Here is a 22844-nt window from a genome sequence, read left to right on the forward strand (position 1 = left end):
AACAAATTGGGAAAAGATCTTCACCAATCCTACATCAGATAGAGGGCTAATATCCAATATATATAAAGAACTCAAGAAGTTAGACTCCAGAAAACCAAACAACCCTATTAAAAAATGGGGTACAGAGTTAAACAAAGAATTCTCACCTGAAGAACTTCGGATGGCAGAGAAGCATCTTAAAAAATGCTCAACTTCATTAGTCATTAGGGAAATGCAAATCAAAACAACCCTAAGATTTCATCTTACACCAGTCAGAATGGCTAAGATTAAAAATTCAGGAGACAGCAGGTGTTGGAGAGGGTGTGGAGAAAGAGGAACACTCCTCCACTGCTGGTGGGGTTGCAAATTGGTACAACCACTCTGGAAATCAGTCTGGCGGTTCCTCTGAAAACTGGGCACCTTACTTCCAGAAGATCCTGCTATACCACTCCTGGGCATATACCCAGAAGACTCCCCACCATGTAATAAGGATACATGTTCTACTATGTTCATAGCAGCCCTATTTATAATTGCCAGATGCTGGAAAGAACCCAGGTATCCCTCAACAGAAGAGTGGATGCAAAAAATGTGGTATATCTACACAATGGAGTACTATTCAGCCATTAGAAACAATGAATTCATGAAATTCTTAGGCAAATGGATGGAGCTAGAGAATATCATACTAAGTGAGGTAACCCAGACTCAAAAGGTGAATCATGGTATGCACTCACTAATAAGTGGATATTAACCTAGAAAACTGGAATACCCAAAACATAATCCACACATCAAATGAGGTACAAGAAGAAAGGAGGAGTGGCCCCTGGTTCTGGAAAGACTCAGTGAAACAGTATTCAGCAAAACCAGAACGGGGAAGTGGGAAGGGGTGGGTGGGAGGACAGGGGAAGAGAAGGGGGCTTGCGGGACTCTCGGGGAGTGGGGGGGCTAGAAAAGGGGAAATCATTTGAAATGTAAATAAATTATATCGAATAAAAAAAAAAAAAAGACAAGTCATGAGTTCTGCAGAGGACAGAGTCAGAAAAATGATCCAAATCCTTAGGATAAGCCCAGAAATGCCTACGTGAATCCCAGATATTAGGCATTGTGATATTTACACTGTTGGAGTCGGGTTTTGCTTTTGTTTGCTTATGAATGCACCCTGGTTCTTCCCTCTTGAAGTAAGAAAGTTTTTATCTTAATTTTGATTTTAAAGGATCCCAAAAATTGAGAGATTTTGGACTTTTAAAAAATACTCTGGGTTTTTTAAGTGTCTGAATATTTTAAAGAGATTAAATATTTGGTGTGTTTGAATTGTTGAAGACTGTGGGACTTTTAAGTTTATGATTTATAGTATGATGTTAATATTAACAGGTCATCTTTGGGATACATGAGAAAAGAAAGATTGTAAATGAAAACTGATGTAATTCTGTGTCAAGTTGGCAAGAGGTCAGATGTACTGTCAAGTTACATCTGAGAGGAGGAAATGGCAGTTGAGAAAATATGTCCATAAAATTGAGCCTTAGGCAAATCTGTAGGTCATTTCATAACAGTGATTGGTGTGGAAGGACCCAGCTATTGTAGGTGAGGCCAACCCTGGCCTGGCAGTTCTGTGATCTCCAAAACAATAGCAGGCCGAGAAATCCATGGGAAGTATGCCAGGGAAGAGCACTCCTCCGTGGTCTCTGAATCAGATCCTGCCTCCTGTTTCTGATTTGATTGAGTTCCTGTCCTCAACTGCTTTTCATGATAAACTGTCATATGGTGTCACTGTAAATAAAATAAACATTTTCTTCTCAAGTTGCTTTTGGTCATGGTGTTTCATCACATCAATAGTAACCCTAACTAAAATATATATTGAATGAAGTGGTGATTTATTCAAAATTTCTCATTTTCACAGAACTTCTTGTCTTAGTGTTTTCATTGCTGCAAAGATACACCACAATCAAGACAACTCTTATAAAGGAAAACATTTATTGGGGGCTGGCTTACAGTACCAGAGGTTCAATCCATTATCATCATCAGAGGAAGCATGACAACATCCAGGTAGCTGTGGTGCTGAAGGAGCTGAGAGTTCTACATCTTGTTCTAAATAGGAGAAGACTGGCTTCCAGGGAACTAGGAGAGGGTCTTAATACCTTCCCCAAAGTGACACACTTCCTCCAAATAGGCTACATCTACTCTAACATCCGCATACCTCCTAATAGTTCCATTTCCTGGGCCAAGCATATTCAACTACCACGCTTCTCTTGTCTAAAATGTAGTGTTACATTTTTAATATTTTCTTAACTATAGTATACTACACTTTGGATATTCAGTGTTTACCAAAGCTATATTGTTGAAAATTTAATGACCATGATGCTATTGATTGCCTGAAACTTTAAGGAGGTGGGACCTAGTGTAAAGTGATTACGTCATATCAATGGGCATGCTAGAAACCTAACCCCTTCTTTTCTCTTTGCTTTCTAGATACCATGAGATGAACAGGCACTGAGTATACCTAATGTACCACTGCCCCAAAGCAATCATAATGAATACATAAAATTATTTTCTCCTATAAATAGCTAATTTAGAACGCTTTGCCACATTAACAGAAACCTGACACTCTCATTGAAAAGTGAACGGTTGTAACAGACTCCACAAATGTGCTCATTGCTATAAGCTATAATAAAATAATTTCTTCTACTTAATTTTCATCCAGTCGCTCATTAGAACTGAGTCAAGAAGCAGACTCAGCCATTGATATTTTCTAACTAATAATAAATAGATATAGCTTTAACTCTTTGCAGGAAAGTCTTCTTTCAGAAGAGTCCCTTTTATAGAAAGGAGAGCAGAGGCATGGTACAGAGGAACATACAGCAGCATGGCTTCAGGTCTTATGTGCAGTTCCTGAGATTGCAGTGCACATCAGACCCACCATGCCCATTATTCACCATCCAGAGAGGTACATGGGCTTACACCTGTGTGTGGACACTTCTGTAATAACACCTGCACAGACTCAGAGGCACAGTAGGTTCACAGCATGGTTTGTAATTGCCAAAACTTAAGACACATCCCCCATTGATAATAAACAGCTACTTGAAATATAAGGAAAATGTCATTGTTTATACCTATCCACTTGATAAAATTATTGCTAGGCTAATTAATACCCACTTATCAGTGAATGCATTCCATGTGTATTCTTTTGTGATTGAGTTACCTCACTTATCCAAGACACAATTAGCCTATCAAATGACTCCCATGAAGAAGTAAGGAGAGGGCCCTGATCCTGGAAAGGCTTGATCCAGCATTGTAGGGGAGTACCAGGACAGAGAAAAGGGAGAGGGGTGATTGGAGAATGGGTGGAGAGAAGAGGGCTTATGGGACATATGGGGAGGGGGGAACCAGGAAAGGAGAAAGCATTTGGAATGTAAACAAAGAATTTAGAAAATAAAATAAAATAAAATAAAATAAAATAGAATCATTGCTGAGTTCATTTGTGAGCCTGTTGAAATGATGAATATGATATAATCAATGCTGTCCAGATAAATTAGAGTATGGCTATAATTCCCTGAACAACATTGGGGACCCAATGCATACTGTCACAAATACATCAATGAAATGTCTAAAGCTCAGCAAATTTTCAGAAGGTGGCAATAAGGCTCACAGTGTGGAGCCTACTGGATACAAACCTTCTACCAATGTCTGAACAATCTCTGGACAGGTTGAGAATGAATGCAAACCAGTGTAGTTAAGGATCTGCCATTCATAGAGGAAGATCAGTGACATGAAGTCTATAGCACCCATCTTACTAGGTCTTGCTACTTAAGAGTTAGTTATTTTGATAAAAACAGATAAACCCCTTCATGCAAAAAGCTTACCTTCATGAGGCTAGAAAGATGTATTGATGAGCCAAAAGCATTCATGCTGAAGATGGGGATGTGATTAAATCATTATAATAATGAAAGTACACAGTTGCAGAAAGAAACAGAAGCTATTTCCTCCATCCCAGACTCTGCAAAATGTGCAAGAAGCAAGGTGACTCCTAACAACTGAGCAACCAATTTATTGGCAAAGACTTTAGACATTTCTGATACATACATGGCCTTGAGTACATAGACAGGAAGACTCTGCCCCCTCTATCCAATCCAACCCTGGCAATTATTATCCATTAGCCCACCATATCTTCTTCCCTTAGCCACTGTCTGCTTACATGGCAACCTAGTCTACAGTTTTGTATACCATCCCTCTGTGGCTGCCCTAGCAGCATCTCTCCACAGCTCTCTCCACTGTTCCAATACGAAAGTTATCTTTCAGTTTCACAGCTAGATTCATGCAAGAAGATGAAATGTAGTTTGCAGAACGGAGTCAGAGCTTTTGGAGCTGTGGTCCTCAACCTATGGGTCATAACCCCTTTGGGGTTGAATGACCATTCCACAAGGGTTGCCTAAGACCATCAAAAGAAGACTAAGTTTCATAACAGTATCAAGATTACAGTTATGAAGTAGCAACAAGAATAAGTCTATGGTTGGGAGTCACCACAACATGAGAAACTGTTTTAAAAGGGTATAGCATTAGGGATGAGAACCACTATAGAGTGTACCAAGCCCCAAGATGTTAGAACAACTGATGTCAGGATAGAAGTACCATTCTGTCCTTGGAATCTACCATAAAGAAACCAACACCTGCCAAAATGAGAGCAAAGAATTAGTCCATAAAATACATATTATTGGGGAAATTCTCAAATGTACTAACCTTGCCTTTTGACTTCCATAGTTCTGTTTTGGGATGTTTTTGCTAATTGAGATGTGTCAACCAAAGAAAAGATTTTTGTAATTAAAAGCTCTCCCTGAGAAAGTGTTAGGACTGTACTTGGGTCCCAGACAGCCAGACTAGTTGCCAGAAGACTAATACTTTTTATAGTCTTGATCCCATATCTGAATGTCTCTTTTTTGGTGGATTCTCCACAATTGGAGAACACGCTCGGTGTGCGTCTTCCCTGACTCATGTTCTCAGCTGAAAATACTTGTGGTACTCACCAATGAAACTCCAGTGCATTTCTTGCCAATGATGTCACACAGCTAAAGCCTAATCCAGTCAACCAAATGCCACACTCTGCTGCTGCCCATCTGCCCAGTACAAACCTCCAGTGATGAGTAATATTCAGACACTTAGGAAAGGGTACAATACTCATGGTACCCAGATTTGGTGAAAATCCACGCTAGATATTTTCTCCAAGTATTATGTCAATGCAGTTAATACTTAAATCATTGCCTTCCAATAAAGTCCATGGTCCTTTGTACCATGATGGATCTTATCCAATCTGGTGAAAACATTAAGATGAAATAGCAGAAGCCCCCAAGAGTAAGAAAATCTGCTTCCAAACTAGCCTTGGTCTTGAACCACAGAAATTGCTTGTGGCTCTAGTCTATTGGCCACAAGCCAATTCTCAGAAATTACAGAATTCTCAGATCTACAATGATGGGAACCAGTTCCTTAGAATCTTTTATACACACACACACACACACACACACACACCACAAACATACACAAGCATACACACACATACACAAAAAATACAAACACACACACACACACACACACACACACACACACGTGTACCGAGAGTATAGTTTTCTGGAAAGTTTTTTTTTTTGAGACTTTTTTGATTTTGCTGAGACTAGTATTAGAAAATGTCAGTAAGCCTGGATCTTCCTTTTTCTTCCTTTTAGTCATATTTAGTATTTTTGCACATGATTTCAGCAATAAGTAAAGTGCTCACACAAAGTAAAATGTCCTGAGGATTTCATACTGTTGTGCTGTTTGGCTCTGCTTGTTGCCTACCCATCCTCTTTATAATTGCATGAAAACTCTAAGAGGGCTTCCAGTCCCTCACAGGGCAGTATCACTGGCACTTACAATAATAGTGCTTGAACTTTTTCAAGCATTACTGCTAGAGAAGACTAATGATTCAATCACCACCCTTGGAAAGAATTTAGAAATGTGGATCGTTAGTAATGACAACACCCTTAGAAAGTTTTTGGAAAATTAGATTGTTAGTGAAGCTAAGTTAAGACAATTTTGTTAGTGGCTCTCATGGAGAAAATCTTATGGAACAATTTGAATATCAGAGCTGCACACTCTTCGTATTTGAGCTAGGAATTAAAGTTGGGGAATAAGAACAAAACATCCTGACTAGCAATAGCTGCATTTCTTGCTAAAGCAAGATCAAGGTGATAATTAATTTCTTGTACTGATTTTTGGCCTCAGATTCCTGATATGATTTAATAAAAAACTGTTAATGAGTAGATGTGCACCTTGAGAATTTAAAGTAGAAATTACTGATTGTTCCTTTACATAAAACTGTAGATTTCTGATTCTTTTAAGATCTTAATTTGATTACTTTTTAAGATCAATAAAATAATTGTTCCTTTCTTTGTATCTTCAAACTGTTCCCTGCAATAATAAAAACTGGCTGTGAAAATTATATTGTTTGCTCACACTTTGTTAACCTATAACAAAGTTGCTTAGTTCTGAATGTTTGTGTGTTCTTGGGAATAATTCGTTTTGTTTTGTTTTGTCTTGTTTTGTTTACCTGAACTATAAAAGTTTTTTATGTAAAGGTATCAAGGAAACATACTGTTCTTAAAGATCATTCACTAAGCAAACTATGCAGCCAGTTCAACACCCAAAGGAAGCTCCAATCCCAGGTGCTCTAACATGCCCAGGATCATTGAATGAGAGGTAAGGAAGACACAACATTCCATCCCAACACGGGAAGTTACTGGGACCAGTGGGATCCCAGCAAGCAGTAACTCCACAAAACCAGTGGCTCAGATTCCTTCTGGTCTGTCTGGGCTGGTGCTCTGAGCAGACCTTGGGTGCAAACTCCACAGCTAATCCTACAACATCCAAAGGAAGCTCCACTCCCAGGCACTTTTACAAGATCAGAATCACAGAATCACAGGATCACAGGATCACAGGAGCTTGGTCACACCAGGATCTGAGGGCCCCAGAGGCAGCTTGACTCCCAGGAGCTCTAACATACCCAGGATCACAGGATCCCAGAATCACAGGATTACAGAGACAGCTTGACTCTGAAGAGTTCTGACACAACCAGGATAACAGGAAGGACAAGTCCCAGTCAGATATAGCAAGGGCAGGTGGCACTAGAGATAACCAGATGGCAGGAGGCAAGCATAAGAACATAAGCAACAGAAACCAAGGTCACTTGGCATCATCAGAACCCAATTCTCCCACAATAGCAAGTCCTGGATACACCATCACACCAGAAAAGCAAGATTCGGATCTAAAATTACTTCTTATGATGATGATGATGGAGGACTTTAAGACATAAATAACTCCATTAAAGAAATACAGGAGAACATAGGTAAACATCTGGAAGCCCTTAAAGAAGACCCACAAAAATCCCTTAAAGAGTTATAGGAAAACACAAACAAGTGAAGGAACTGAACAAAACCATGCAGAATCTAAAATGGGAAGTAGAAACAACAAAGAAATTATAAAGGGAGACAACTCTGGGGATAGAAAACCTAGGAAAAATAAAGTTGTTGGAGCCAGCTTATTGGAGTGTGTTCCATCTACCAAAATTGTGTGTATGTGTATATATGTAAAGTGGTTGAAGCTTTGCTCCATTCCCTCAATGTGTAAATGTGTGTACGTATGTAAGTATATATGTATGTATGTATGTATGTTTGTATGTATGTATGTATGTATGTATGTATGTATGTATGTGAAGTCGTTGGAGTTTTGTGTTGTCCATCAAATGTATATGTATGTATTTATGTTTGTATATATGTATATAGGAATGCATGTAAAATGGTTGGAGCTTTCTCACTGAAGCTTCATCCACCAACTGTATGTGAACGTATTCCCACCTTTTACATCATTGGCGACCCCACACCCCTCCTTGGATCACTAAACACACTGAGAGAGCTTATTTCCACAGGACAGGGCTCTGTTTTATCTTGCACTCTATTTATTCTGATTATTATCTTGTCTTTTGGCTAGTTTGCCACTATGTCCTAGTGTATAGAAAGGCATTCCCTCAACCCGCAATACATACCAGACCGCCAGCTCTCTATGTCATGACGGGACATGCCAGGGGTGGGATACCATGCACCATCCTTGGGAATAAAGCTGAGCCTATCCCATGGCTCTTACCAAATGCCACACTTACCCTAGTCACACTCTTCCAGGACTCCCAGTGTGTGGCCAACTGGACTTGCGGGTAACCTGTTTGTACCCCACAAGTGCATGCTGCTCCTCCATGGAATGTCCCCTGTCTTATTTTTGTCACACTGACAGTAAAGTCATAGGTGCAGAGAACAAAGCAAATAGCCTATGACAACTGTGCTGCAGTGCTATAGTCTGCTACCCTCTTGGGTGCCTCTCATTGTTAGTACTAGATTGAGCAGACATGCTGAATCTAGAAGCCTCTGTATCTATTCATTACATGCCAGGGATAAATGTCTGCAGTCACACTCTGGACCTTTCTCTGCTCCCTAAGTGTAAGAAAAGCAGACCCTAACCCTTTTGGCATCCTGCCAAAAGAAACTTAAGAGAGAAATCGTCTACTGTGGTTTACAGAGAGCCAGTAGATACTGGTGGGAGCAGTATGTCGTGGGGACATGAGGCTAGTCCTTCACACTGTATCAGCAGTTAATAAGACATAATATTAAATGGGACTAAGTTATAAAAACCCATACACAGCTCACTTTCAGTGGCATACTTCCTTTCAGGAAGACTCCGCCTTCTAAAGGTTGCATGGCCTTTTCAAGCAGAGCTGCCAGCTAGGAACCTTATTTGGAAGCACATGAGGCTATAAAGTGCATTTGATATTCAAACCACAGACGGTCTCAGGGCTTCTCATCTACTTCTTAAATTCCTTGAGCAACTAAATCTCATATTTTTGTTTCTTAAAACTATATAAAAATTATGTCAGAAGTTCATATTCTAACGACAAAGAAACATATGTGTTTCCATACACAAATACACTCATGCATAGACAAAGCAACACCCATACAGATCAGGATATAAAGAGACACATATGTGCATACACAGATGTTCCAGGCATCTGCTGTTTGCTTGGATATTATGAAAAGAATACAAATGTTGTCAACTCAAAAATAGAATCACTTGTTTTAAATATTCAGAAAGTAAATGAAGATCAGTGGTTAGGGAAAAGGACAATCATGAATAAGACTGTCTTAAGCTATCACAAAAGGATATATACACAAACAATACCCCAGTGGGACATCTGTTCAGCAAAAGTTTGGTAACCCTTAATATTGGTCCTTCTGGCCAAAGACTATTATTGTAAAATGTCTGCCATTTTTCTTTCTGCCTCTTTTTCTTTTGCCTTACTTGCCTTTGCCTCAATCTTTTTTAATATGCCTGTATATATCTATGACTTACATATCCCCAAGTCAGTGCTCTATTACCCTAAAAAAATCAGCATTCTTTAAAAAGCCTCTCTCTGCTTTACCTTTTAGATTGTTGCTATCCTTCCAGATCTTCCATGCCCAGTATTCATCTGTTCACTTGATTTCTTTAATAGGCAGAAGTGTCAAGGAATCTCACCTATTCCTAAGTCTACAGGATCCCTGCCTCTCTGCACAGTATGACTCTGTATTTTACTCAGATATCAAAATCAGATGTCCTCTCTCTGATTCCACCCATTTATGTAACTACTAAGTCTTCAGCACTTGTCTAAGAATGCTGCATCTTCCTTATTGAATGGTCCACTCTCATGTGTCCTCGTGGACCTAGCTCCTCTTGCAAAAAAATGTGGGAAGTTTATTGCTAGAAAGCAAATCAGTTTTCCATATTATTTATAAATCAGCTATTGCTCTTCATTGATAGCAGAGCCTCTTCACAGCTGTCCATGTGTCAAGAAGCCCAACCTATCATCTTGTACTTTACGCTTTCATGCACACAACACTTCTAACAGCCTTGCTTTGGCCACAGCAGAAGGCTTCCAAAATTCAGAGCACTTAAAAGTTTATCATTCCTCTGTGACTTTCATCTTTCTATCTTTTCTTGTTAGCAATTATTCTCACTACCTTCAAAACTTCTGCTTAACAATGATCTCTCTTTTAAAAAAATGTGAGCCTAAAGAGAAATCAATGTGCCTCCTGAGCCCATAACCACTCCTCCTTCTGGCCACACCAGAAGAAAAGCTTAATCATGGGCCAGAACTGAGTACAGTTACAGTTACAGGGATATGATGTCTGCACTACAGAGACCAATGACTGAAAACTTCATGCTCTAGAAAGCATCTGTTAGAAAAGGCAAAGTATTTCATCCCACTAATCACTTAGTCTGCAAAATACCAAGTGGATTTACATTCAATTTGCATAAAATGGCTGCCTTCTCTTCTTCTCCAATCTGTGTTTTTCATTCTGGCTTTCTTCAACAGTATTTTTGTTCCATAATTTACCCCCACTCTGAGGGCAGCTTTTCATGCAAAGAACTACAAATGCCAAATACATGCTAGTGACTTTGTAGAATTAAGGTGCAAAATAAAGTCTAGATACCAAAAAAGACCGCTGTAAGAGCTAATGGGTACACATGTTAGAACCATGTGCAGGTATAAGTACAGTTCATATCATGATAAATGCATTAAAAACGCAGGCTGCTGCTTCCAGGCACAGTCACAAGACAGACATTCTTTGAACTAACCTCCTGCACAAGACTGTTACACGGTTTCTTATTCCATGAAAGATCCTCTTGTTTCAATTTTTAGAAACAGGTTCCCATGAGCTTTATTCTATTTCTATTAAGTGTGTCAAAATCACCTTTATGCAACCCCTGGCCAATGGGATGGCACATGTGCTGCCAAGTTGGATAGTAGCCCCAAAGTGGGCTATAGAGTTACAGCCAAGGAATTCCTCCAACAGCCTCAGGAAACTTCCCAGAAGCCCATCTACCAACCAGCAGAGTAGTCAGAGAATAATGCCTCTTGTTCCATCAGTTTCAACCGCAAGCTCTTTTGAATTATGTCTAAGGACACAATCAATGTGATGCTACAGTAGGCTGAAGAAAGAAAAGCTTGCAGGAAGATGTTTTCTCTGTCACTTTTCTTTTTCTTTGTTTAGTGTATGTACTAGGGTTGGGGGGGGGGGGCTGTTTTTTGTCAGGTACATGTGTGAGTAATACCTAAGCATTTATGGCCAGAGGTGGATGTCAGGGTTCATTTCCATTATCCATCCTCCTTTTTCAGTGAGGTAACCCAGAGCTCATGGCTATGGAATGTCTTGACAGCCAGCTTCTTCAGAGAGTCCCGTCTCTGGTTTCCAAGACTGGTATTTCAGACAGACAACCATGGTCTTCAAAATTTTGGTCTTTGAAATTGAATAGTAAGCATAGCTGATGCAGGAATTCCTTCATACAGTCCTCAGTATTATTTATACATCTACAACTGTTACACATTACTTTAAAACACATAATGCAATTTATATCATATACAAATATCCTTAAGTCCTAGCTTAGGACCTACTACTATTGTTAAATGTGAACATGTTGTCAAACTGTTTTCTATAATATTTATGTTTATACCCAATCATAGTAAGAGAAGGCTCTTTTTGCAACAGTTAATGCAAAGACTCATAATTGGTCAAAGCCCTGATAATTAGTCTCTGAGTTTTCAACTCTAAATAGGACACTTATATCCCCATCCTCCTGAAGGCTTGGGAAATGTTATCAAAAAGGAGTAGAACTCATGTTAGCACCTGAGGATGGGGGGGAGTGCTGTGAAATGCTGGTCATGGTATGGCCATTACATTCATGAATGTATAGCAGATATGGATGCTTACACAAGACTGAGCCTGTCAACATCCCAGCAAGCAGTGCCTTCTCCTAGCTGAGGCACTATATGCAGCTAAGGGATGCTGAGGAAGTGCCAGTTTTCTGGTATGGCAAAGGACCTGGAAAACTGTTCAGAATCCAGTTATAGCCCCACAATCATGCATATGTAATCAGCCCATTGAAACTCAGTATGGTATAATATTCTCCATGTCTACTTACTTACACAATCCTAATGTCATTACTGGTGTCATTAAAAATTCAAGTAGCAGTTGTATCTTCTTTATAAAAAGAAAGTTTATTTGAGTGCACTATGAGGTAAATTTTTTTTAACTTTTTTATTAGTCTAAATGAATCTAGAAATTCTGCCTGTTCAAAAATTATATAAGCTTCCAAATACTTTGGTATATAAGTCATAATAAACATTTGTTGACAAATTATGAATGGATGGACTAGTGGATTAGATTTGGTAGAGGTTTATCTTGCCTAGAAAAAAATACATATTAATTCATTAATTATTATTTAAAGATATACGAAAGAACGGGCGGCGGCGGCGGCGGCGGTAGCAGTGGCTGCTCCAGCTGAAGGGCCATCAGCGGTGGAACCAAGGCGACACAGGGTCCAGTTAGGCCCTGCGCCCACGACCACTGACCTTCGCTGACCAGCCGGGCGGCGGCAAGCAACTGCGGTTCTGCGGAGCCTTTCGCTGCACGGAAGCCACTTCAGAACTCGGCTGCCCGCCAGTCAGGAGAGACTCACCTCCATCTTGATCCCGGGCTCCAGAGATCGGTCAGACTGAGGTACACAAACATAATCCTAGGCCCAACACCGCAGGGGTCTGAGCCAGACGGGCGTTGGCCTGCACCCAGGCCCTGGGCTGTTCGAGTGGCCATTGGGGTGCCAACCCAGCCAGGAGTTTTTTTTTTTTTTTGCCCCGGCCGGTGCACGCGCCGCCATTTTGCCTACAGGAGCCAGAGTGCTCGGGAGGGCAGAGACTGCTAACAAGCGTAGCCTGAGGCTAACAAAACGGGGGTCTAGGCCCCAAAAGGCACAGGACTGACCCCAAGAACTGGGCGGCTTGGTGGGCCATCTGTGTGTCAACCCGCCCAGGAGGTTATTAGCACAACAGACTCTCCCGGTGCTTTCGGGGAGCGCGGACGCGCACGCCCGCCATCCGGGTCACCTGGCGGACCCAAATAACAGACATAGCCCTAGGGGAACTTTGCTCGGACCTTGGCCTCCCAGGCGTTTGCCTGGACTCAGGGCCCAGGCGACAAGGCTAACCTAGTGTGCGCCAGCCCGGTTGGGGAAATCGGCTGCCCAGCGGAGTGAGCGGAGCACAGGGGAGGTCACAGCAACATTCACCTTCAGAGCTCCCTGGGGGTGCACACGGGTTCCACCTGGTCCATAGACACAATCTGGGGCAAGGCCTCAGGCAGAAGCCCCCAGCTCAACTCTCTCCGCTTCAGATCAGCCTGGGTGGCCGCCACATCTCCAGGTCCCTCAAGAGGCTAGTGGGGGCTTCCGGGCGGCCAGCTGGGAGAAGTCAGTGTGCTCCAATAAATCCTGCGGGCCCCAGCGGGAGCCTTCAGGTGCCTGCTTCGGGATCTGAACAGCCTGGACAACAACACCCTGTCTATAGGCAGTGCAGAGTGTAAGCTGTGCACCAGAGGCCAACGGGGAAGGGGCAGCTTGCACTGGTGAGTCCAGCACTGACAAGACCAAGTAACACCAGTGAGAGCTAGATGGCAAAAGGCAAACGCAGAAACGTCACTAACAGAAATCAAGGCAATATGGCAACATCTGAACCAAATTCTCCTCTACCAGCAAGTCCTGGATACCCCATCACACCAGTAAAACAAGATTTGGATTTAAAATCACTGGTCATGATGCTGGTACAGGAACACATGAAGGACATTCAGGAGAAAATGGATCAAAAGTTAGAAGCCCTTGCAAGGGAAACACAAAAATCATTGAAAGAAATCCAGGAGAATACAAAAGCCAACAAGGAGGAAATGCAAAAAACACTTAAAGAAATACAGGAGAACTTTGCTCAACAGGCTGAGGTCATGAAAGACGAAACACAAAAATCTCTTAAAGAAATACAGGAGAACTTTGGTCAACAGGCTGAGCTCATGAAAGAGGAAACACAAAAATCTCTTAAAGAATTACAGGAAAACACAAACATGCAAGGGAAGGAGCTAAGCAAAACCATCCAGGATCTAAAATCAGAAGTAGAAACAACTAAGAAAACTCAAAGGGAGACAACTTTGGAGATAGAAAGCCTTGGGAAGAAATCAGGGGACAGAGATGCAAATATCAACAACAGAATACAAGAGATAGAAGAAAGAATCTCAGATGCTGAAGATTCCATAGAAACCATGGACTCAACAGTTAAAGAAAATGCAAAGTGCAAAAAGCTTGTAACCCAAAATATCCAGGAAATCCAGGACACAATGAGAAGACCAAACCTAAGGATTATAGGCATAGATGAGAGTGAAGATTTACAACTTAAAGGGCCAGCAAATATCTTCAATAAAATTATGGAAGAAAACTTCCCTAACCTAAAGAGAGAGATGCCCATGAATATACAAGAAGCCTACAGAACTCCAAACAGACTGGACCAGAACAGAAATACTTCCCGTCACATAATAATCAAAACACCAAATGTTCTAAACAAAGAAAGAATACTAAAGGCAGTAAGAGAAAAAGGCCAAGTAACATATAAAGGAAGACCTATCAGAATCACAGCAGACTTTTCACCTGAGACTATGAAGGCTAGAAGGTCCTGGGCAGATCTCATGCAGACTCTAAGAGAACACAAATGCCAACCAAAACTACTATATCCAGCAAAACTCTCAATCACCATAGATGGAGAAACTAAGATATTTCACGACAAAACCAAGTTCACCCAATATCTATCCACAAACCCAGCCCTAAAAAGGATAATAGGAGGACAACACCAATACAAGGAGGGAAACTCCACCCTGAAAAAAGCAAGATAGTAACCTTTCATCAAACCCAAAAGAAGTTAAGCAATCAAATTTAAAAAATAACGTCAAAAATGATAGGAAGTAACAATCACTATTCCTTAATATCTCTTAACATCAATGGACTCAATGCCCCAATAAAAAGACACAGACTAACTGACTGGATACGTAAACAGGACCCTACATTTTGCTGCTTACAGGAAACACACCTCAGGGTCAAAGACAAACACTACCTTAGAGTAAAAGGCTGGAAGACAATTTTACAAGCAAATGGTCTCAGGAAACAAGCTGGAGTAGCCATTTTAATATCAGATAAAATTGACTTTCAACCCAAAGTCATCAAAAGAGACTCTGAGGGACACTTCTTGCTGGTCAAAGGAAAAATACAACAAGAAGAACTCTCAATCCTGAACATCTATGCTCCAAATGCAAGGGCACCCTCTTTCATAAAAGAAACTTTATTAAAACTCAAAGCACACATTGCACCTAACACAATAATTGTGGGTGACTTCAACACTGCACTTTCCTCAATGGACCGATCAGGAAAACAGAAACTAAACAAGGACACAATGAAACTAATTGAAGCTTTGGACCAATTAGATTTAACTGATATATATAGAACATTCTATCCTAAAACAAAAGAATATACCTTTTTTTCAGCACCTCATGGTACCTTCTCCAAAATCGACCATATAATTGGTCACAAGACAGACCTCAACAAATATAAAAAGATAGAACTAATCCCATGCCTCCTATCTGATCACTATGGAATAAAAGTGGTCTTCAATAGCAACAGAAACAACAGAAAACCCACATACACGTGGAAATTGGACAATACTCTACTCAATGACACCTTGGTCAAGGAAGAAATAAAGAAAGAAATTAAAGACTTTTTAGAACACAATGAAAATGAAAACACAACATACCCAAATCTATGGGACACAATGAAAGCAGTGCTAAGAGGAAAACTCATAGCCCTGAGTGCCTCCAAAAAGAAAATGGAGAGAGCATACATTACCAACTTAATGACACACCTGAAAGCCCTAGAACAGAAAGAAGCTATTTCACCCAGGAGGAGTAGAAGGCAGGAAATCATCAAACTCAGGGCCGAAATCAATCAAGTAGAAACAAAGAGAACCATACAAAAAATCAACAAAACTAGGAGCTGGTTCTTTGAGAAAATCAACAAGATAGATAAACCCTTAGCCAGACTGACAAAAGGGCACAGAGAAAGTATCCAAATTAACAAACTTAGAAATGAAAAGGGAGACATAACAACGGAAACTGAGGAAATCCAAAAAATCATCAGATCCTACTACAAGAGCCTGTACTCAACACAACTGGAGAATCTGGAGGAAATGGACAATTTCCTTGACAGATACCAAATACCAAAATTAAATCAGGACCAACTAGACCATCTAAACAGTCCCATAAAGCCTAAAGAAATAGAAGGAGTCATAGAAAGTCTTCCAACCAAAAAAAGCACAGGACCAGATGGTTTCAGTGCAGAATTCTACCAGACCTTCAAAGGAGAGTTAACACCAATACTCTTCAAACTATTCCACAAAATAGAAACAGAAGGAACACTACCCAATTCCTTCTACGAAGCCACAATTACGCTGATACCAAAGCCACACAAAGATCCAACAAAGAAAGAGAACTTCAGACCAATTTCCCTTATGAACATCGATGCAAAAATACTCAACAAAATTCTTGCCAACCGAATCCAAGAACACATCAAAACGATCATCCACCATGATCAAGTAGGCTTTATCCCGGGAATGCAGGGTTGGTTCAATATACGGAAATCCATCAATACAATCCACTACATAAACAAACTCAAAGAACAAAACCACATGGTCATTTCATTGGATGCTGAAAAAGCATTTGACAAAATTCAGCATCCTTTCATGCTTAAAGTCTTGGAGAGAACAGGAATTCAAGGCCCATACCTAAACATAGTAAAAGCAATATACAGCAAACCGGTAGCCAGCATCAAACTAAATGGAGAGAAACTTGAAGCAATCCCACTGAAATCAGGGACCAGACAAGGCTGCCCCCTTTCTCCTTATCTTTTCAATATTGTACTTGAGGTACTAGCTCGGGCAATTCGACAACATAAGGAGGTCAAAGGGATACAAATTGGAAAGGAGGAAGTCAAACTATCATTATTTGCAGACGACATGATCGTCTACCTAAGTGACCCAAAGAACTCCACTAGAGAGCTCCTACAGCTGATAAACAACTTCAGCAAAGTGGCAGGTTACAAAATCAACTCAAGCAAATCAGTGGCCTTCCTATACTCAAAGGATAAGCAGGCTGAGAAAGAAATTAGGGAAATGACCCCCTTCACAATAGCCACAAACAGTATAAAGTATCTTGGGGTGACTCTTACCAAACATGCGAAAGATCTGTATGGCAAGAACTTCAAGACTCTGAAGAAGGAAATGGAAGAAGACCTCAAAAAATGGGAAAACCTCCCATGCTCATGGATCGGTAGAATCAATATAGTTAAAATGGCCATTTTGCCTAAAGCACTATACAGATTCAATGCAATACCCATCAAAATCCCAACTCAATTCTTCACAGAGTTAGAAAGAGCAATTATCAAATTCATCTGGAACAACAAAAAACCCAGGATAGCTAAAACTATTCTCAGCAACAAAAGAAAATCTGGGGGAATCAGTATCCCTGACCTCAAGCAATACTACAGAGCAATAGTGTTAAAAACTGCATGGTATTGGTACAGTGACAGGCAGGAGGATCAATGGAACAGGATTGAAGATCCAGAAATGAACCCACACACCTATGGCCACTTGATCCTCGACAAAGAGGCTGAAAACATCCAATGGAAAAAAGATAGCCTTTTCAACAAATGGTGCTGGTTCAACTGGAGGTCAGCATGCAGAAGAATGCGAATTGATCCATCCTTGTCTCCTTGTACTAAGCTCAAATCCAAATGGATCAAGGACCTCCACATAAAGCCAGACACTCTGAAGCTAAAAGAAAAGAAACTGGGGAAGACCCTTGAGGACATCGGTACAGGGAGAAAGTTTCTGAACAGAACACCAATAGCGTATGCTCTAAGATCAAGAATTGACAAATGGGACCTCATAAGGTTACAGAGTTTCTGTAAGGCAAAGGACACCATCAAGAGGACAGATCGGCAACCAACAAATTGGGAAAAGATCTTCACCAATCCTACATCAGATAGAGGGCTAATATCCAATATATATAAAGAACTCAAGAAGTTAGACTCCAGAAAACCGAACAACCCTATTAAAAAATGGGGTACAGAGTTAAACAAAGAATTCTCACCTGAAGAACTTCGGATGGCGGAGAAGCATCTTAAAAAATGCTCCACTTCATTAGTCATTAGGGAAATGCAAATCAAAACAACCCTAAGATTTCATCTTACACCAGTCAGAATGGCTAAGATTAAAAATTCAGGAGACAGCAGGTGTTGGAGAGGGTGCGGAGAAAGAGGAACACTCCTCCACTGCTGGTGGGGTTGCAAATTGGTACAACCACTCTGGAAAGCAGTCTGGCGGTTCCTCCGAAAACTCGGCACCTCACTTCCAGAAGATCCTGCTATACCACTCCTGGGCATATACCCAGAGGATTCCCCACCATGTAATAAGGATACATGCTCTACTATGTTCATAGCAGCCCTATTTATAATTGCCAGATGCTGGAAAGAACCCAGGTATCCCTCAACAGAAGAGTGGATACAAAAAATGTGGTATATCTACACAATGGAGTACTATTCAGCCATTAGAAACAATGAATTCATGAAATTCTTAGGCAAATGGATGGAGCTAGAGAACATCATACTAAGTGAGGTAACCCAGACTCAAAAGGTGAATCATGGTATGCACTCACTAATAAGTGGTTATTAACCTAGAAAACTGGAATACCCAAAACATAATCCACACATCAAATGAGATACAAGAAGAAAGCAGGAGTGGTCCCTGGTTCTGGAAAGACTCAGTGAAACAGTATTTGGCAAAACCAGAACGGGGAACTGGGAAGGGGTGGGAGGGAGGACAGGGGAAGAGATGGGGGCTTACGGGACTTTCGGGGAGGGGGGGGCTAGAAAAGGGGAAATCATTTGAAATGTAAATAAATTATATCAAATAAAAAAAAGACAAAAAAAAATTATTATTTAAAAATAAATAAATGACACAATAGTTTGCATAGTGAAGCCATGCAGAAGCTATATGGTAAATAGAGTGATGAATTCATAAATAATAAAGAGTGAATGTATAAAGATAACAATGTATTTTCTCTCAAGTTGACTAAAGACCAATCCTGGTAATAATATGCAAGAAGACATTTTGTCTTTCATGAATATAAATTTAGATTATCCAAATGAGGAGACATGGCCTAGAAAATGCCATGGAATTAGCTATGAGCTGCTAACATAGTCTGCCTGGTTGTCAGTTTCCTAACAAAACCTTCCAACTTCAGTTAGAGAGATTTTCCACTAGCACACAAGTTTGTTACTCATGACCAGAAAAGGCAACTCATTTTGTCAGAGGGCTTCCTACTTTTACAGGGAACGTTTTACAAAGAAGAGGAGAGGACTGCTCAGGCTACTATGGCTTCTGGTCGGCAGCTGTGATATGTGGCATGAATGACAGGTATTTGTAACCTCTTGCTTAGGCTCTTAAAGCATCACTAACTAGATTTTTAATTTATATCCTTTAGTCTCCAATTAGAAAATATATAGTGATATTTTCAGGGGTAACTATAATGTTAAATTTAGAATATAGGTTGAGGGAAATGCACAGCATATACTACACATCCACATACAGAATTAGAGCAAATTTGTGATTTAATCAACCAAGGACTGGGAAATAACTACCAAAAACCAAATGCCAAAGTAGACAAAATTAAATTTAGCCTATCTTTCCTGAGCATTACATCCAAAACAGACACACTAACCCAGTGGGTGGAATTTCTTATCCATCATCACACAGAACAGCATAACTCATTGTCTGTTTTAGAAATGCAGACTACACTATCCATTTATATCTTAATCCAACAAATGCATTTGTGAGAAAAAATAGGTTACCATGATGAAGGCTGTTTGTATTAGCTGACAGAACTGTCCCTCTAATTTTATACTTGTTACCTTTAAACTATTCATTGCTAACAGAGTACAATGCAGTAAAATTAATACTGAAATCTAGGTTAGGATTTATCATTAAGCAGCAGTGTGCCACTTGTAAATGCCTTAAACCTCTTGTTTCATAGACTGTCTCTATCATGGGAGAGAAGAGCGGTAACTAGTCTGAGCAGCATGCTCAGGAAATCTAACAATTAAATATAATGCCACCATCTGTCTGTATAATTACAATTATTAATCTAAGTATATAGACAATATATTTTCATTGACATAAATAAAAAGTACTATATTCTTTGATTACTCCTCATTATTAGTGACTATTCTGTGGGGCCATCATTTGAAAATTCAAAGTAAAACAAGAGTAGAAAATTAGATTTCTAAAAGTCAGTCTTGGGTACAAAGAATAAGCAATAAAACATTTGTAATGATTATGTTCTCAGTCAAGAAATAATCAGTCACTAGCTGACTGGCTTCACACAGTCTAGATTCCACCAGGTGCTCTTATTTTGAAGATTTGCCAGATGAAATCATCTTCCACAGCAGCTAATAACCACAACAAAACATCTTCTGAAAGGATGAGCAGCAGGGAGACTGGTACTAAAAGGATCAAATGTTTCCAAATAATTAATCTCCATGTTAAATCAAAGCTCATGGAGATGTTGGAGAATGTAAAAAAATAAAAAAATAAAAAATAAATAAAATAAATAAATAAATAAATAAAAAACATACCAGACAAGTATTGGACATCAACTGCAAATTACAAAAGCTAGACACAAATTTGTCTCTTAATGAAGTAAAAAAAAAGAAAGAAAGAAAAGAAAAGAAAAGAAAAATCAACCAATTTCTTCTATCCCCATCCCTTAAGACAGTTCTCAGTTCTCTCTCTCTTTTCCTTTTTCTTCCTTCCATTCCTTTCCTTCCCCTACTCCCTCAAATGACTTTTTGCTCTATTGTAAATTTCTGGATTTTACTAGCCTTTACATAAACATGTGTAGCTCCAATCAAAGAAAACAGGTGACATTTGTGTTTCTGGACTGCTTAACATAATTTAGTACTTTAGCAAACCTTTAAAAAAAATAATCGAAGTTGTATCTGTACCTATGGCTCAGTTTACAAAGTGCTTGCTTCCCTAGAAAGAGGACTTGAATTCAGATCCCTAGTGTTAGATTTCAGAGTGTAGAATAAAGAAGCAAAGAAGCCGGAGTCTAACCTCAACAGATGATACTGTATATATTAGCGCATACAGTGTAGGGCAGCCTCTTTCCTCCAGAAGTTGAGGATCTAAAAAAGGAAAGGAGCTGCTCAAGGCTTTTATAGATATAGAAATTTAATACAGCAATTGAGAGCACATGCAGATTGCAATGGTCTCCTTCTCTGGGGATTGTCTGTCCTGACAGGGAAATGTTATTTTTAGAAACTGCTTGCTGATAGGTTATGTCAACTGATAGCAGTCATGCAATGTCATCAAGACAGCTTCAGTGGGATTTTTGGCTTTTGATGGTTTAGGCATTCTATTACTTAAGATCCACATAGAAAGGCATAACTACACATTTGTAATCAGTGCTTTGGAATCAGAGAAGCATATTCCTGAACAGGCTGGCCAACCAGTTTCAAAATTGCAAACACACACACACACACACACACACACACACACGTATATAAACACAAGCTAACTGAAGTCTAACAACAGAAAGTTTTCACAGAAGAATGAGTGAATTCAATTTAACCCTGAAAAATGTAAAAGAATCACATAAAAACAGTTATTGAACAAATATATTTTAAACTATTACCAAAATTAATTACTAAGGTTCAGGTCATTCATTAACATAATCTGGGAATCTTAGTTAATGCAGTATGTACAGCAAAGGTGATTTCAGGTCTCACAAAAGCCTGGGCAGAAGTTGGTTCAGAAGCTGGTGAATAGATGCAAAGGGACATGTTGACTTGAAACTTCCAAAATTCTGAGGGACTCCAGGAATATGAAATTTCATTTTTGCCTGGCTCAAGTTCTTATTAATAGCATAGATAATGGCAGACAAAGGAATGCTAACATTCCAAATAGTCTGAACCTTTACAAGAAAAGTTATGAGTTGCCTATCAAGGCATATTCTAAATGACTCACGGAATGATTAGAATTTAAGTGTAAGAGGAAAAATATTTCCAGTGCAAATAATTAATTGTATAAATCTGGAATTAAAAAAATCAATGTAGAACTTTATTTTGAATCTACATTTAATAAGGATTCTGTACCAGGTACCCTGTGGTGTTCTTTGAACTGAAGTGTAAAGCTTGAATTGGTATTAGTCAGTGGAACTAGTAACATATTACGTTCATTGTTAGGCTATGGAAGAGCATGCGTAGTTTGAGAAAATCATGTTCCTGACTTGATCTGAAATGTTCAGATGCCAAACCAAGTACTATGTTCAGATGCTGATGAACATGCAACTAAAGTGGATATATCAACAAAATTATGTCCAGGAAAAAAAAGACTCAGAAGGCAAAAGGCGAAGAATAATGACATAAAACAAATCACTGGAAAAGAATACTGAAAAGTACTTAGCTTTGTAAATAGTTAAGGTTTATACAGAGCTCTCATTTAATATTTCAACCAAGGCTAAATTTCATGTGGGCATCTTTACATAAATTAACTGAACTAATGAATGGTGTTAACGATTGTCCTTCCTTTACATCTAGCCATGGGTGTTTGAATCTAGGATGCCCTGTTGACATCAGTCTACAGAGAACTTGAGGTCTTTGCTCCTCATACTTAAACCAGCTCTACATAATCCCACTAGACACTGCAAAGGAATCCATTGTTGCATCCTCAGGGATTATAAGAAGATGGCATGTGGTAGTCACACAGGTCACAGGTGTCAACCGTTTCCCACCACCACCTCCCAGTTCCTCCAACCTTTCCACTATCTGGTTTTCAAAGCCATCAGAGA

Source organism: Apodemus sylvaticus, chromosome 3, assembly GCF_947179515.1.
Source record: "Apodemus sylvaticus chromosome 3, mApoSyl1.1, whole genome shotgun sequence".
NCBI classification, from domain to species: Eukaryota; Metazoa; Chordata; class Mammalia; order Rodentia; family Muridae; genus Apodemus; species Apodemus sylvaticus.